Genomic DNA, 18,330 nt, shown 5'->3' on the forward strand with positions numbered 1-18,330 from the left:
GATATATGGAAGGGGTGTTGGGGGCAGGGTGGAAAAAGGTGAAGGGATTGAGAAGTACAAATTGGTAGTTATAAAATAGTCATGGGGATGTAAAGTAAACCATAGGAAATATAATCAATAACATGGTAATAATTATGTAAAGTTACTACCAGGTGGGTTCTAGTCAGGGGGATCACTTTGTAAATTATATAAAGGTCCAACCACTATGCTGTGCACCTGAAATTAATATAAAATAATACTGAATGTTAAAAAAAAACAAACCCCAAAACCCTGGATCTTCCTCTGATATCATAATTTATTATGTGTGCCGTTTGGGTGTGGAGAGGTCCAGTGAGAGGGGCTTGGGGGCATAGAAAATGATCTGAATGGGCAGCTCATTCTGACCCCCAAAATGTCAAGATGTATTATTGCAAGGTAAACGAGTCAGCAACTGTCATTTCCTGAATGTCATTTTCAGACAACTGAATTATGTCCTTATTTCTCCTTGTTTTTGTTTTGCACATGGTGACAGCTGATAACAGGAGAGAAAACTGGGCAAGGGGGATATGACTGTTTAGCTCTAACTCCACAGTCTCTCATATGGCAGACAGCAAAGAAAGACAGTGGTTTCTTTTTTAAAAAAAGCCCCACAAAACAAAAAACAGAGAGCTGGTCTCTATCTGGAAACCCCATGGACAACTCCTGAAGCAAAGAAGGGATGCAATGTAAGTCTATAGAGCCAAAGCAAGCTGGTTTCATGTGTGAGACACAGGCTGCAGTGCCATGACCACTCTTCTCATTGAACAAAGCACAGGAATTAATTCTTAGTATGTTAAGTTATTATTATTATATATTTTTAGAATGAAGGCATTTTGCTCTGAAGTGTATTAGGTTTCTGAGTGCTCAATTTTCTCAAAACTAGTTCTTGGTATTTGCAGCTATAATTTCTACCTAAGTTGGTGCAGTACAGTGACTTCTAAAAGATGGGCTGCCCAGGGCAATGCGACCTGTCCATTTGCCAGTAAAGCATCTTTAATTCCTCAAAGACTTTGTGGAAAGACTTTACAGTTACATAAAGTGGGTTAAACACAGGCTGTGACCTTTTCTCCCTTCTGAAATCCCATAGACTGTAAAAGAATAAAATAGGTATAAATCCACAAGGACAAAAAGAATGAGAGAGAAGATGATAGTAGACTAGGGATTCAACAACATATTGGAAGCTGAGAAGTAGGACTAACGAGGACAGAGAAAGCTGGGTCAGAAATATTCACTCTGCCACTATCTCTTTAGGCCAGAATAGACAGCTTTCACAGAATAATTTTGAATTTGTGTATTATGGGGTTATTTTCTTTTATAACATGGATCACTTAAAGTTATAGAAGGAAGAGCTTTCATTTACTAAATAGGGAGAGATAATTAGGAGCAAGTAGATTGTTAGCCCAGATCCACTCTCCATCCCTGGCCAAGAAGTTCTTTCTGGAAAGATTGGGCCACCAAACCCCAGACTCAGGAAGGGCTTGGGTGAGCTGTCAGACCACAACAGAGGTAAAGGTAGCGTCAGCTCTCCCTGAAACATAGACCGACTGAAGGAAGGAATGGGGGCACAACTGACTCCATCTTCACTAGCTGACTACGTCTTGAAGCTAATCCACCATGTTAATTTCTGAGTGCATGAACCCGGACCTTTGATCCTCTCCCCTCCCCTCTGGTGGACTCTGGAATCTGGTGGACTACAGAAGCTTCTTCGGGCTAATCATGGAATTTCCATTAATCCTTCCTCGGGTGAAACGTCTCCTGGATGCTATCTATGTCTTAGCTCTCGCTGGCACCAGAGCCTCACGGTATCTTGCCCCTTCATTCCCCCTGAGCACCACACATTCTTGTTGAAGCATGTAGGTTCATTTCTAAATTGTGATATGAGTGGGTGGCCTGGGGGTGAAAGACCCAGAGATACAAATGATCTGCTGCTGCCCAGGGCTGTGTTTCTGTAGGTTCCCTATTCAACTCATTGACTGACAAGCTGGACTTGTCTACTTCTTTCTTTGGCCTCTCAGCTCCTTTGGCATTTGGGGCCCCTTTGCATACATGGCTTACATGGAGCAGAAGGGACAAGTGTTTCCCCAGAGGAAAATTGAAGTAATAGTAATAACTCATGCATAAACTATGTGCAAGCAATGTTCAAAACACTTTATACACGTTAACACAATTCTCAAAACCACCATGTGCTGGAAGCACAATTATCATTTTACGTATAAGGAACCCAAGACGTGGAGAGTTTAAGTAAATACCCCAAGGTTACAAAGTCCGTAAGCAGCAGAGTTGGAGATGAACCAAGATATCTGGCTATGTTGAGAGAGGGATATGGACCCTGGGGCAAAACCGTAAAACGTCCAGCACAGGGAGAACTGTGACTTACGTTCCAAAATTTTTATTAAATTGTGTTGACTGCACACAGTTTTATCTTATTTCTAACAGTTACAATGTGGTACAAGCAAATGACATAATACCAAGCTTGTTCTTTTTGAGCAGATCTTTTACTGCAGCAGCAGGTCCCCCTATAGCTATAGGTCTGTGGTAGTCTGAGTAAGGGCCCCCTGAAGAATGTTTCATCTCAATCCCCAGTACCTGTCACCTTACGTGGTGAAAGAGACTCTGAAGCTGTGATCAATTAAGGAACTGGAGATGGAGATTCTCCAGTCTTCACAGGAGACTCCGGGCTCCCTTGCATTCCACAGCTCAGACCATGAGGGGAGGGGCTCACAGTAGACAAATACCACAGGGGGCCCACATCACTGTTCCAATCACTGGGCAGAACCTGTTGACAACGGTGAGTGAGACCTCAGACAGCTCTGCCGCTGAGCTGGGATATTAAGTGAAAATCGATACTGATCATACTACATTGGATACCCATATAAGAAATGGTCTATAATCACAGAACAGAAAGTTCTCTTCTTAAAAACAAGATTAAACATAAGACATTTGGAGTGCTCAGCTGCCAATACAAACGGATTTTGGTCAGGAATCTGACCACACTCTAGAACTTCTAGAGTGCCAAAGATTTAGCTGTGGTTTTGAGGAAAGAATCATGAATAAAGCTTGCCTGCTCTGTCTATGAAAAGGATGAAATTTATTAGTGATGGATGAGGGTTGGTGTGTTATCAACAGCTCACCTGTTCTCTTGGTGGAAACTATGTCTATTCATATTTAAGTTATTTTTATGTTGTATATTTATAATCCTGAAATTATCTTTGTAGCTGGGGAAAGGAGGGGGGAACACTACTGGGACACTTGAATGAGCCACCAGAAACTTGAGTAAATGGAAAGAGCAAATAATATAAGACAGAAAGGATGCCAAGCAAGTCATTTGTCTTACGGTATGTCAATAATTTCAGGTCTGCAAGGTCTGCAGGTCTCTCAATGAGCTCCTGAGACAAAGAACAGAAGCACATTGGGTGCACCCATAAGTCATGAGCCAGGAAAAGATACATTCAGCCAGGAGCTGCACGGAGACACATGGGAGGCCATGTAACTGCTAGAGGAGCTGGGTTCAGACCTTGACTTAGAACAGTGATATCAAAACCATGGTGCGTCGTCACTCATCCTCCCTTGCCCATGACAGATATTACTAAGTGATCATCACACAATTTCTTGCTGATGCCAGAGGCAGCCTCCAAATCTTTCTCAGCACAGATCTCAGACTAAATACTCATTGATCAGAGTTGACCCACAAGATAAATCCTATTTGCTATTCCTGGTTTAGAAAAAGAGGTAAAGGAACCAACCATTAGTTAGAATAGAATCTGCATTAATATCTGTCTTGGCAAAATACTAGGCGCACATGGCATAGAACAGAGATCTGGGTAAGAAAAGAAGGGAGGACTTCCAGGGGCTAAAGCTAAAGAGGCATCCAGGAAGTTGTAGGAAATGACACTAGCCATGCTGAAGCAGAGATGAAGAACTTTAACAAATGTTTCCATGTCTCTTTGGCCTTAATGGGGTCATGTGACCATCTAATCATTGTAGTCAAATGTGAGCTTTACTGATTGGTAAGTTAATCAGAGTGTACCTGTGGAGTTAAGGGCATTCCTACCTAAACTACATGACTAAGAGTGGGAGAAAGGTGGCTCCCTTAAAAGAACTGGGCTATTCTTACCATGAAGGGAGAGACTTAATGCTGAGGAATAAACAATAGGTGATATTTGCACCAGGGTAGAATTTCCAAGGGCCCGAGTCAGAGAGCTCTCCTAGAAGGGCAGATTGGTTATCTATAAAGTAGGCGCAGAGTGGCGTGAAGCCCAAGAAAATTTCTGGGAACCAGTTTGGAAGTATTTCCTGTTCTAAAGAGACCTGGGAATCCATACCTGAAATAAAAATGAGGATGCAAGTTTAGGTTGCAACTCAGAATGTCCCCAGACTGAGCAAAGGTACCAGTTTGAATTTTCTTGGGCTAAGCGTTTTAGGCCAACTTTCATATGAGGGTGACACCTTGGAACCAGCCATGAGCTAGGTCCTACAGCCCAATGACAACACTAGCAAATGATTTCTGCAACCCATACAAACATCCCATGCTTGCAATTTTGTTTCCCTGAATGTTTTCCCACAGTGGTTAGCAACAAACTCCTGAAGTCAGAAAGGTCCCTAGAGGACCTTTGCCTCTAGGAAAGGAAAGAGGAAGGAAGCTGGGGGATTGATTGTGTCCTATTTCTTTGTCACTCCTGGAAACAGAAAACCTCCTAGGGATGAAGAGAGGGATGGCAGCTTTGAAAAGAAAGAGAGTTTGAATGCTTGGGACCTATGAAAAGAGGAAAGGTATAGCAAGGCAGTGAGGAGAAGCGGATGTTTGAGCTTAATGGGCAGGAAACCTATGGGTTACAGAGGAAGAAGAATTTGTAGATAATAAGGACATCAAAAGAAAGAAAGCTGAAAGTCTGCTAGTTTATTTACAAATGGCATCAGGTATTTCATGTATCTTTTAGCTGTAAGCATCAGGAAAACTTCCCTCAACTGCTTAGATAGAAAAAGAATTTATTAGCTCACATATTTGAAAGGGACAAATTTAAAATAGATTTTTGGCAAGATTTGATCCAGCAACTCAAAGGATTCAGTTACTTCCCATCCCTACTGTCTTCATCCGAAGGCTGGTTCTCCTCAGTGCTGCAAGCTGTCTACCGCTAGCTCCTGGGGGAGGGAGGCATGCTTCCTCATTAAGATCAAATATTAGAGAAAGGTGTCTGTGTCCCAGAATCCCTATCAAAGAACCTCTGATTGGACTGGCTTAAGTTTTATGATTATCTTTGTATCAATCACTGTGATTAGGGGGAGGGAAACCAGGTTCTCATTAGAGATGACTGTGGAATCTGTCACGTAAATTCTGCATGGCTGAGATTAGTGGGTGTCATGGTTTCCTAAAGTAAACAGGATGTTGTTATTGTGAAGGAAGGGGCCTACTAGAGACTGGAAGGTCTCCTGGAATCAGATGAACAGGAACAGGTGGAATGTATGTAATATACATTCTAAACCAAAGCTAAAGGCAACGAGAGAGAGTCTCCTGGAAGTCACTTTTGCTTTACAATAAAAGTGGTGACTAGACAGAAGGCCCACTGCTCAGCTGGCTAGCAGCCACTCCACCAAATGGAATGAGACACAGGAAAAGAACTCACATGAATAATCTCTGAAGATGAATCTCAATACATATACTTTACTCGGTATTTTGGAAGGATTCATGGGACACACCCCAAAGAGTGAGTTAATGTTCTGCTAAGTTCTTGCTTTATTTATTTACAAGGATCGTTTCTTCCCAAAACCCAGCACTATGTTAATATTCTGCATGTCACTTTGGTTCAAGGAAACCATAGGAAGATGGATCACTATTCATTCACTGAATAATTTCCAAAGTTAAAAAAGGAGATATAATTAATGTCAGAGTAGCCCAGTTAGAAACTCTCACAAGTTATATAACATGAAAGACAGAGACTAATGAGAACAGCCATTCTTTTGTGCTTAAAGAGACTAGAAAAATAGATTCAGTAGCATGACGATTGCTCAATAATTATTTTTTTTTTCTCCTGGGCTTGATTCAACCAGGAGTCCATGAAACTGAGAGAGCCATATATTTATCTGAAATGGAATTCTGCAACCAGTATATCAAAATATAACAGTAAATTTTAAAGTCTTGCGTGGTAATGAGGTGATTGTTTAAATAAATTATGATCTGTTCTTACAATGGACTTCTATTCATTCATTTAAAATGATGCTGTAGATGAAAGTGCATTAACTTTGTATGATGTTCCCAATATATTGTTGAGTAAAAAAAGCAGGCTAAGAAACAATATGGAGGGTATAATCACACTTCTATAAAATATTAAAATCATTACATACTTGCAAAGAGAGAATAAGAAGATATACTTTAAGGTATTTCCAGTGTTTTTCTCTGGGTGACGGGATTATGAATATTCTTTTTGAATCTTTTTTCTTGTTTATATATTCTAAAATTTCTACAATGTTCATTTATTACTTTTGCAATAAGAAAAACATAGCAGAGATATTTTTAATAAAAAAATTGTACCCACGACAGCTGTAATCTTTAATTTTACTTATACTTTACTTTTTGGATATTTTGGTATTCCTGTAAGCAACCACAAATACTCTGGAATGTGGTAGGGGAAGAAATGCTTACACACATGTATAAATGAGTACGTGAATAGATGCAGCACCAACTGGAGCACAAAAGAAATGCTGGGCAACCCCAAGGCCAACCTTCTCTTCCCTTACTTTGATTTAGTTAACACTTACATGAGATCCAATTCCCGGAGAGTATATTCGCCTTTGCCCTCATTTCTCTCAATGTCCCTATCAGAATAAATCCTTTTTATTCTGATTTGATAAAAAGATAGTTTGGTCATGCAACAGGATTAGGGCTCAGCCACTGTTTCCGTGTGACTGGACCTGGAGGGAGGGGCTGAGATGGGATGGCTTCCAGAGGCTTGCTGCTCAAAGTGTGGTCTGTGGACCAGCAGTGTCAGGATCACCTAGAAGTTTATTAGAAATCTAATTTCCCAAGACCCTTCTCAGACCTACTGACTCAGAATATCTGGAGATGGGGCCCAGGAAGCTGTATTTCCACAGCTTTTCCAGGTAATTTTGATGTCACTGCAGTTTGAGAACCACTATCCTGGAGGGCCTGTCTTATGTAGGGGCCCTTTCACTGGATGCTGGGCACATATCAAGTTCAGGGGCGGGGACATCCGTCCTCCTAGACAAGAGCTTGGGGTTGGAACTGAGGCAGAGCTGGGGAAAGTGCCTGCAGCACCTTGCACTTATTGTGACACTCAGCCTCTAGGCCTCGGCTTCTTCACCTGTCAAATAAAGCCACTCATAGTGCTTTATTACTCTTGTAGTTGTTTTAAGTATTAAATGTCTGACAAATTGTGAGCACTTAATGAACATTAGCATTGTTGCTGTGTACCGTTAGCCTGGTAGCCGACAAATTCAGGCACAGGCCCTAAAGCACCTGCATCAGTTGTCTGTGGTGAACAGGGAAGTCTCTATATTAGTGGGTTTCTCCTTGTTGACCCAATGAAGTAGCTGTGGTGTCCCAGTCTGGTGGAGGGTGAAACTGGATCGCTGGGTATTAGCCTCAGCATCCCAGATGCCCAAAGTGGTGGGTGTGGGGGTTAGCGACCCTTCTTATCTGGCCCTGGCCTTTCTGTTAATACTAGTTTCCTAACGCTGCTCTAACAAACTACCCCAAATGTAGTGGCTTAAACAACACATATTTATTATCTTACAATTTTGGAGGTTAGAAATCCAAAATGGATCTCTCTGCCTAAACATCAAGGTGTCAGCTCGGCTGGTTCCCTCTGGATGCTTTATGGGAGAACTCTTTTCCTTTCCTTTTCTAGCTCCTCAAGGCTGCCTGCATCCCTCAGCTTATGGCCCCTCTTTCATCATCAAAGCCATCAATCACATCACCTTAACCTCTGCTTCCTTTGTCATGTCTCCTTCTCTGACTCTTCTGCCTCCCTCTTCCATCTTTTGAGGACCTAATCCAAGATACTTTTCCTATTTTGTGATACTTTATTTAATCACACCTGCCAAGTCCCTTCTGCCATGTACAGTAGCATGTTCACAGGTTCTTGAAATGAGAACCTGGACATCTTTGAGAGACCATTGTTCTGTCTGCCACACTGTTTGTGCCTCTCCCCGGCACAAAGGGAGACTCCCAGGATGGGACTTGGAGAGCAGAAAGGAACCTAAGTGGTTAGCTAGGCAAATATTTTCATTTTACACTCAAACAATGGGAGGTTTGCCCTAGAGAAGGAGCACAGGCTGAGCAACCCAAGATCTGGTTTCCAACCCAGACCTGCAGAGTCCAGGTGCAGAGATTTCTCCAGCAGACAATGTCTCTGCAGCAGGGGAAACCCCACAAGTGGTCAATCGTCTCAGACACTTTTTCAGACCTGGACTTGTTGGAAAATGAAGGGCAACGCTAAACACTGAGTCATCCCACAAGGATCTCGGTCTCCTGTCTGTGGAAGAAAAGTTTATCATGTTTTCTTCTTTAAGAGCTATCTCTCCACTCCTGAAAGTTCCTGTGCATGGATGAAATATTTGCAAACTTAAAACCTGGTTTCTATTAATCACTGTCACTTCTCACAAAGTGAGAAGCAGTGTGATTTCTCACACACAGCAATCATTTATTTCTCGGGTGAAGATAGTCATCTGGGGAAGGGCACTTATCTCAGTAAAACCACCAACCTGCAGTGGGACATTATTGACTGTTTGAAATTACATGGTATGCATTTGCTGCTATATTAATGTCTTTCCCTTCCCCAGCCCAGTGCTGAAACACCAAGACTCTTCCTTTCTTTTTATTAATCTTGGGAAACAACTCCCATATTTTTAGCAGGCTAATGCCACTAGTAGGAATGTGATACTGAGGCTCATAATAAGGACTTGCACATTTTCAGCTAGGGCTCCGCCACTGAGATCCAGGGAATTTTTTAAAACTAAGCTGCTGGGCCTTTTTCTCTGCCAGCCAAGAAATGACTGGCAAACACCTCCAATGACTTCGTGAACTGCCTGGATACTCTCAGCTCCCTAGTACAATTCCACTGGACTGGAGGAGTGTAAAACCAACTACCAAATTACAAGGTTGCTTTCCTAGAGCTCAGGAACAAGGCAAAGTTGCAGTGAGTGAGTATGTGTGTGTGTGCGCATGCGTGTACGTTTCGGCTGAGCTAGAAGAAGACGATGACTGCTAACACTGTTTATAGGAAATGAAATGAGCATGACATTGGAAGGCAGAAAACCAAGGCTTTGAGTCCCACTCTGCACCTCTGACTTAGTTACGTGGCTGGGACAGGTAATTTAGCCTTTCTAATTCTTTTTTTTTAATCTGTCAAGTGGGAAATACAGCATTGAGTTCATAGGTTATAGTGGAGTTTATGTAAAATAGCAAAGTGCATTTAAACTGGCATCTATTATATAACCATAATACAGCTACATAGTTAACATTTCTTGAGCTCTTATTATGTGCCCAGGCTTGAACTATGCCTTTTACATACACGATGGCATTTAGTCCTCAAAAACAGCCATAGAGGTAGCTGCTATTACGAATCCTAGGTTTTGGACATGGAAACTGAGAGTTAATGCAGTTAAGTACATTGTTAAAGGTTTATCGAGAAGTGAATGGTAGAAGCCTTGGAAACTGCTCGTCATTGTTATGCCACTATTAGGGCATCTCCTCTAAATAACTGTAGAACAGAGAGGGATTTTCACTGGGTTTCTCTTCCTAACTTTTTATACCCTACTCCCATGCTGCCCTTTGGGCACGTCAAGTCCCTGCTGGAGAAAAGCCAGTGACAAAGGTATGAATGACTGATAGCCCTGAAGAGTCTCTAAAAGATTTTTTTTTTTTTTTATGAATTGTGTGCAGAGTGTATTACCATTTACAAATTACCGCAATATGCATTATTTCAATGGGTCCAAATGAGCTACTGAGGCTCAGAGGTGTCAGGCAAAATGCCCTAGGTCACACCCAGGTTAGTGGTAATGCTAGGGCAGGAGCCCAGGAACGCTGTCTCCAGATCCTGGGCAGTACCCACCCTTCTAAAAGATTCTTGTGTGGGATGTCCGGCATCTTGTGGAAGAAATCAAGTAACTCTAAGAGGCAAGGATTTTATGCCTGGTGTTGTGTGACTTCCCAGGTGGGGGTGCTGCTGGATTGCTGACTCAGAGGAGGCAGAGCGACTTCTGTCGGCTTCTCCCTCTTACTGCACCAGGCCCACCTGTGCAGCTTGGCAGAGATAAGAGGGAGTGAGGCTGAGAAGAAGCTATGAAGAGGAAAGTAAAGACCACCAAGACTATAAGTTTGGTTTTCAGTCTCAAAAAAGGAGACTTCTTGGAGGCAATTAGCACTTTGCAAACACTGGATATATAGAAGGGCCTGTTTTTTTAAACAGAACTGATAACTGCCAGAATCCATAGCTGGACCATGCCAGCTTTCACCTTATGGTGGGTATTTTTAAAGACTGGGGCTTGCTTATTGAGGACCTTCGTATGGGGAACTCTGAGTCCTTGACCCCATGCCCTCTCAGCACTTACAGGAATTAGTTAGGGGACAGGTTAGGATGAGAAATCAAAGCTCTGCCAAAAAGGGGACCACATGGTATGGTAATAGATATGAAACTGGCTCTGTAAAAGTAACTGGCTGTGTGACCTTGGGCAGTCATTTAACTTCTCTGTGCCTTGGTTTCTTTGTCTGTAAGATGAGAGTAATAATAATCATGGTGCTTCGTGTACTCCAATGTTCATTGCAGCTTTGTTTACGGTGGCCAAGACATGGAAACAACCAAAATGTCCTTCAATAGATGAATGGATAAAGAAGTTGTGGTATATATACACAATGGAATACTATTCGGCGGTAAGAAAAGATGATATAGGAACATTTGTGACAACATGGATGGATCTTGAGAGTATAATGCTAAGCGAAATAAGTCAGACAGAAAAAGCAGAGAACCCTATGATTTCACTGATATGTGGTATATAAACCAAAAACAACAAAAGAACAAGACAAACAAATGAGAAAGAAAAACTCATAGACACAGACAATAGTTTAGTGGTTACCAGAGGGTAAGGGGGTGGGGGGGTGGGTGATGAGGGTAAAGGGGATCAAATATATGGTGATGGAAGGAGAACTGACTCTGGGTGGTGAACATACAATGGGATTTATTCTGTAATACAGAATTGTACACCTGAAATCTATGTAAATTTACTAACAATTGTCACCCCAATAAATTTAATAAAAAAAATCATAGTGCTTAACCTCTTGGGGTTGTTATAAAAATTAAATGAGTTAATATTTGTAAACTGCTTAGGCCAGTATCTGGCAACAGCAAGCATTATATAAATGTTTATTAACAAATGAAAATTTAAAGATGCCCAGCAGTCAATGCCAGGAAGAGGACCCAGCACATTCCTCTTTAGAAAAACTATGGTTAGAGGCAACCAAAGGAATCAGAAATTTCCTGTGAATTAGGAAACTGTGGTGGCTGGGCAGTGAGGCACTGTGGGAAAATCACAGGCTTTGGACTAAGACAACTCTGGATTTAAACCCCGCTCCACCACCTATTTACTGTGTTACCTTCAGCAAATCAGTGAACCTCTCTGAGCTCATTTCTCTCATTTGTAAAATGGGGATGATGATCTCTAGCTTGCAGAATCATCACCTAAATCAATGATATATGGAAAGTGGGATCCAACAGGCCCTCAACTGGGGCAGCTCTGATGTTATCATGGTCACCACCATCACCATCATCATCACCACCATCATCATCCCATCACCATCACCACCATCATCACCACCATCATCATCACCACTATCATCATCATCACCACCATCATCACCATCACCATCACCACCATCATCATCACCATCACCACCATCACCATCACCACCATCATCATCACCATCACCACCATCATCATCACCATCATCACCACCATCATCACCACCGTCATCGTCATCATCAATTTCCTGTAGAGGAAGAATCAGGAAATCAAAGTAGCCTTTAAGTCAGTGGTTCTAAGCATGGAGTGTCTAGAAAGCTGTCAACATTTAAAGGGTGTGAGGAAAATATGAAGGTTGAAAAGTACATTCAATACAATAATGTAATTTGATATTTGGAAAGTGAAAAACAAGACTACTCTTTTCATAATACTGCCCAAATAAAGTGAGATTCAACATCTCTCTCTGGAGAAAATGGATTAACGAGTGAGGGTCGGGTGATGGGATGGGGAGACGTTTATTTTTCCAAAGGTGCCATATATGTGTCTAGCTGATGTTTAACATGACCAGGAGCTCACACATATGGTGAGTATGAATTTTTGAAAGCCTCCCAGACAATGAACTCATATGCAAAATGTTCATTTCCTAAAATTCTCTGATAACTGGACTTTTCTTTTTAATATTGAGGCTCCATTCTAACTGATGCAGAAAATTAATACTGTCACTTCGAGGTTAAGTCAGTCAAATTCAGCAACGTTGACATGCTCCCCAGGAAGTCCTAAAAAATCATTTTAGGTTGATAGTTCAGACATATTCAGAATATTCCTCACATCCCCTTTTCTTCTTTCTGGGGTTGATGTTAAGTTCGGGGTGAGGGAGAATGGTGTTTACACACATGTAGCTGCAGCGTTGGTGAGACTAGGCTTTCACGTCCACACCAAGATGTGTCTTGCTCCTGTCATCCTGCATCAGAACAAGCCTTTCTCTCAGCATGCCTCCTCCACCCTGGGCATCACTGAGGTGCAGCCTCACCCTCATCCACTGCGGGGAAGGTGACTCACATCACCTCTGATGTGTTTCCCCTCCTCCTGTTCTGAAACTCCTGTAGCCCCAACAAGGCTCTCACTCCTTCTTTTTCTTAACTTTTTGTTTCCACTTGTGGGGGTGGGACATGGGAACTTTTAGCTGCACTTTTAGTAGGATTACCAGATGCAGCAAATAAAAATATAGGACACCAGTTATATTTGAATTTCAGATAAACACTGAATGCTTTTTTAGCATAAGTATGCCCCAAATATTGCATAGAATATATTTATGCTAAAAATTATTCATTGTTTTTCTAAAATTCAAGTGTCATTGGGCATCCTGCATTTTATGTGGCAACCCTACTTTCTGGGTTAGTGCAATCCCAGTGGGAACAAAGAAAGGCTATTTATTCAGAGCTTGCTTTAGCAGGGAGTCTGCCACCATCACTCATGTTTTGGGAGACTCAAAGGCTCACAGAGGTGGGAAAACCTGATACTGGAAAAAGGGAAGGCTTTGGGTATGCTCTGCTTGGAGACTGCTGGAGTGCGGAAGCTGCAGTTGCACAAGAAATGGAGTATCCTATGAGATAGGTTAAAAGTGCATATTTAGCTTTCTCTGGTTGGTACTAAGTTGGAAGTAGGGACAAAAATTAGGGAAGCTGTCGGTTACTAATCTAAGTCCGATTGTTTGGGAAAGATTGTTATAGGGGTTATTGTTTGGCTTCCTGGACCAGGTGCTAGAGATAGTGCTGTAACTTCCTACAAATCCGACTTACGGACAGCAGGCGGCCTTCCTGGGCTGGGACTGTAGATTGTGGGCTGGTTTCCTGGGCTGGCTCTGCAGACTGGGGGGCAGAGATCCATTTTTGTGTATGGTCTGGCCATCGTCCATTTGCACATTCAGTGTCTCATCTACAGGAGTTGTCATCTCCCTGGACTTCACCAAGGTCTCTCCTCTCTCAGATCTCCAGATTAAATGAGGGTGGGGCATGGCACAGGGTCTCCAAACTCCCATCTAACTCTGTTGTATAATCTCCAATTATTCTCTCCTCCCTTTGTTTTATTGGGTGGGGGGTAGAAAGATGAGGAGGAGAAAGGGGAGAGAGAGAGAGAGAGAGAGAGAGAGAGAGAGAGAGAGAGAGAGAGAGAGAGAGAAAGAAAAGAAGGAAGGAAAAGAAAAAAGAAATGGAGAAAGAAAGGCCCTGTTTGATCACATATATACTTTCCAATCTTTCCTTACATGTGAATTGAGACTTTTCACCTAAAAAACATAAGAAGAATTTGAGATCTCTGTTCTTAGTTGATAATCTTAAAGCAATGAGTGTCCCATTATCTAGCTGCCCTAATGAGGGAAGGTAAGCAGGGTCTGAGTCATCAGAACGGCCCCCAAGAGTTGTCCACGTCCAGGTTTGCTCTCCCTACCCTAGACAAGTCTCCACCTCCCTGTCCTGAAGGCCCCTCTTGGTTCCTGCAGGAGGCGCTCACTCTGCAATAGCTTTTCTGTCGACCGCCTCTGCTTGCTCCTGTTCTCACCCAGGGTGCAGAATCTAACTGCCTGAGGATGACTTCTCTCCACTTTTAACTTAGGGTTTTCTATGCGTTTGTGGAGCTGGTATAGACGGCAGGAGACCACCTCAGTCAGGGTTTGATCAGAGAAGCAGAACCACCAGGAGGTATGTGTAATAAGGAATTAGTCACAGGACTTGACCCTGTGCAATGGTGGGAGCTGGTGAAACAGTAAGGCTGTTGTCTTCCTGTCTGACACTGGAGTTTGTGTCCTCAGGGCAGGCGGCTGGGAAAGGAAGACGCAAGTACAGTGAGAGAGAGCAAGGACGAGCTGCAACTGTCAGGACAGCCTGGAACCACATCAGTCCTCCTTGCCTCCGGCCTTAGTGATGAGCTGGTTTTGCAGCAGCAGCTGACGCCTTCTGTCGGTGCAAAAACATACACCTGGCCCAGGAATCAGAGAACCCTAGGGAGGCAGGGGAAGGTGGGCCGCTTGCAGGCCCCCCATTGCCCACGTCAACGTGAGCTACAAAGGCATACACCCCAATCTTCTGCCAGTAAAAAATAATACAGCTGCTGCTTCACTTCTGCCCTTCACATCTCATGCAAACGTGTCTCTGGTTCCCAATCTAACCTGAAACATGCAGGGAAGGAAGTTCTGGGAAGCAGTTCAGCCTAGCCTGCTTGACTGGTTAAATAAGTTCTCACAGCAATTGTGTGAAACACTAAATGAGCCCCTTACAGTGAATTCACATTTTCACAAGCCACAACATTCACAAACTCCAATATAAAAACCACAATTTGTGTTAGAACTAAATGTTTCTTCTACTTTATGCCATATTGGATCCCTGCGAAGGCTCCTGGAAGACCTCAGCTGTACGGTGTATACTGAGGTACTACTCATACACATTTAGGTATTTAATTAAAGTGTAATGGAGATTTTTTGAGGTGTGGGGTGGGAGGGAATGGGTAGGAAATATGTTTCTCCACAGGGGCTAAGAACCATTGCTAACTGTCTATAAGGCACAGGAATTGCAGTAGTAGTGGAAGAGGAAGTCATAAATCCCATCTATGACCTGTGGCCAGTTGTAGAAACTAGATGTCAGACATGTACATGTGATAAGGAACAAGCTGCAGGAACTGGACCCCACACAAGCGTGGGACCTGGTTAAACAGTCTCTATAAGGCTGTTGTCTTCAGAGCTGATGCTGGAGCTCCAATAGTCACACCTGTGTTTCCCTTTTTTTTTGCTCCTGGAAAATCTGAAGACTGACAGGTACCATTTTTCCTTCTTCCTTTAAAGGAAGGCTATCTTTTACATTTTTTTTCTCTGTGTCTCTTCCTTCTTCCCCTCTTTTCATCCTGATCCCATTTTGATATTTTATAACCAGTGAGCTAAATGGGAAGTGCAATCACCACAGAATAACTCTACATATGAAAGGGGGGAAGGAAGAAGACTCAGGATGGTGGGAGATGTGACGCATAGAAGCCTCCTAGCATTGTTTTCCAGTGGCATGAGCTACAAGCTGGGGTCCAGGATCTGGGATATCTAAACTGCCCTACTTACGAGAAGAAATTCGTTTCATGACACAGTCCTACAGGACACAGAGCCCTGGGTAGGGTGTCAAGAAGCTGAGGTCCCAATGCTTCAGTATATCGATTCAGGGCAAATCTCTTTTTCTCTCTGGAAGGCATTTCCTTCACTTCCCAAATGTAAGTTTTTAGATACTAAGTGTCACACAGGGTCTCTGCTCCTGCTCCCCGCATGAGAACGCAGGATAGGCTGAGGCCAAAAAGGAACAACAACAGAGACATAGACAGGGGAGTCATACCACTGTATTCTCGCTGGCGCCTGGGTTGGAGACACAGGAAGCAGGAGCCACATGATCCTCAATCTGCTGTCCACTTCTGCCGAGATATAGGAAGCAAACATCTGCCTATACCCCAACAAGGGGTCTTCCTGCATCACAGTCTCGCTGGCGGCCAGGCGAGACACAGGAAGCAAACATCTGCCAGTTCCAACAAATGGTGGTACGTTCCTAAGCAAACAGGCAAGCGGTCCATCAAATCTGGGGTGGAAGGCAATTCCCCATAGTCCATAGTCATTCGCCAGGGCTGTGAGTTGGCCTCACAATGTGTGCCCTCTCCGCAGGGCGAGGGCTCCAAGTCCTCCCCAACGTGGGAGTGAGGGACGACCCGATCTCACCTGCATCTTCCACTGAGGACTCAGCAAGCCTTTTCTCCTCCTGTGACTACAAGTTCCGCACCTGAGCTGCCTCAGCAAGCACTTCCCAGCCCACACGGCTGCAATGACTTTTGCTTTCTCTGGCCTGTGCTGGTTGGAGAGCAGTCCATATCCTCTCACCCCTCCATGGGGGTCCAGCTTTAGGGCAGCTGCTCCTACCACCAGCCTTTCAGAGAGCTTTGGCCAGCACCACACCCTGCTCACTGCTCCATGTGTCAGGGAGGGTCTCAGCTCCCACTCCCCGCACAAGAACGCAGGATATGACGAGGCCAAAAAGGAACACCCACAGAGCCATGGATAGGGGCGTCATACCACTATATTCTCGATGGCAGCTGGGTTGGACAGTCAGGAAGCAAGATCCACACAATCCACCGTCTGCTTCTCTGCCAACCAACCACTCCCTTGCCAGCCTAGCCACGGCAGTTACATTCGTGGCTAATGGCTAACTGGTAACAGCTGATGGCCACCCAGACACAGTGGATGGTCATCTGATTACAGCTGATGGCCATTTAATCATCGAGCCAGCACCTTTCCACGTGAGGCCGAGAGCTGGAAACTGCACACTAAGGTCATTGGAAATTTGATAGAGCTTAGTTCGACCATCCCTGTTACCAAATTCAGGTTCAGTGTCGCTTGCCGCCAGAAGAGTCCAAAAAAACTAGAGTGACAAGGGTTGGTGAGGAGAAAAGCATCCTTTATTCTAGATGCTGGCAGCTAGGGAAGATGGCAGACTTATGTCTAAAAATCCACCTTCCCTGAGCCAAAACACAAACGAGGTTTTGTAGTGGAATAGATGGTAAAGAACAAAGGAAAGCAGGGCTAATAGTTGAGAAGTCATCTCCTGGGGCCTCAGGTCTGCCTCAATGTTATCTTAAATTTCATTGTAGCCATCTGTGGAAAAACTGCTAGGGAGCTGTGATCTTGGGTCCCGAAGTCCGGGGCCTGAGGATTAAAGAAGATGTTCTTTTCAGGTTAGGATGTTTGTTAACAAGATATGGGTGGTCTTGGAAAAGGGAACAGAGTTCTTCATTTAATCGGTGGGAGGAGAAACAAAGAGGAAACAGCTGACTACCAGGATGGATCAAACTGCAAACAGCTAGGTTTAATTACATTATTGGTCTACCACATTGCACCCTTACATCCCCACCATTCACAACTCTCAGTCGGCTGTTGTGATCTTGAAGACTCTTACCAAGCCTCCGCCTCAGAGTCTCGCTCTGAGGAAACTTTCCTAGGAACACAGAATGAATCCATGGTCTGGGAAAAAGTGAGTTCCTGGAACTGGACAATTTTAGAAATGTACAATATTTTATTTTTTTTAAGAGGGGCTTTTAGACATACACTTGGATGCCCTTCTTCTGACATCCTGGGATCTCATTTCAAACCAAGGAATGGAGTCACCCAGGAAGACTGGATTTAGGCGGATGTGGTGCAGCCCCATTTTCACGTATGACACTGTGTATACATCTGATCAAAGTCCAGTTTCATCGCCACACTGGGGCAAAACGGGCTTTCTTCCCAGCTTTCCCTGAAGCAGTGGGAGAGGCTCCAGGTTTGGCCTTCTAAGTGTTGACATGGCCCTCCCAGTGCAAATGAAGCCTGGTGTGTCAGATCCCTAACACGGAGCTCGGTGCCTGGAATGCAGCAAACCCTCAATATTTGTTGAATGACTGAGAGGTCAACAGTGGGGTCAAATGTGCCATCCATGTCAGTAACGAAGACGTCATGAGGAGATCAAATACATGCTGTAGTCATTCTCAGAAAAAAAGAACAGCCTAGGTATCTTG

The sequence above is a fragment of the Rhinolophus hipposideros genome, assembly GCF_964194185.1.
Source record: "Rhinolophus hipposideros genome assembly, chromosome: 9".
NCBI classification, from domain to species: Eukaryota; Metazoa; Chordata; class Mammalia; order Chiroptera; family Rhinolophidae; genus Rhinolophus; species Rhinolophus hipposideros.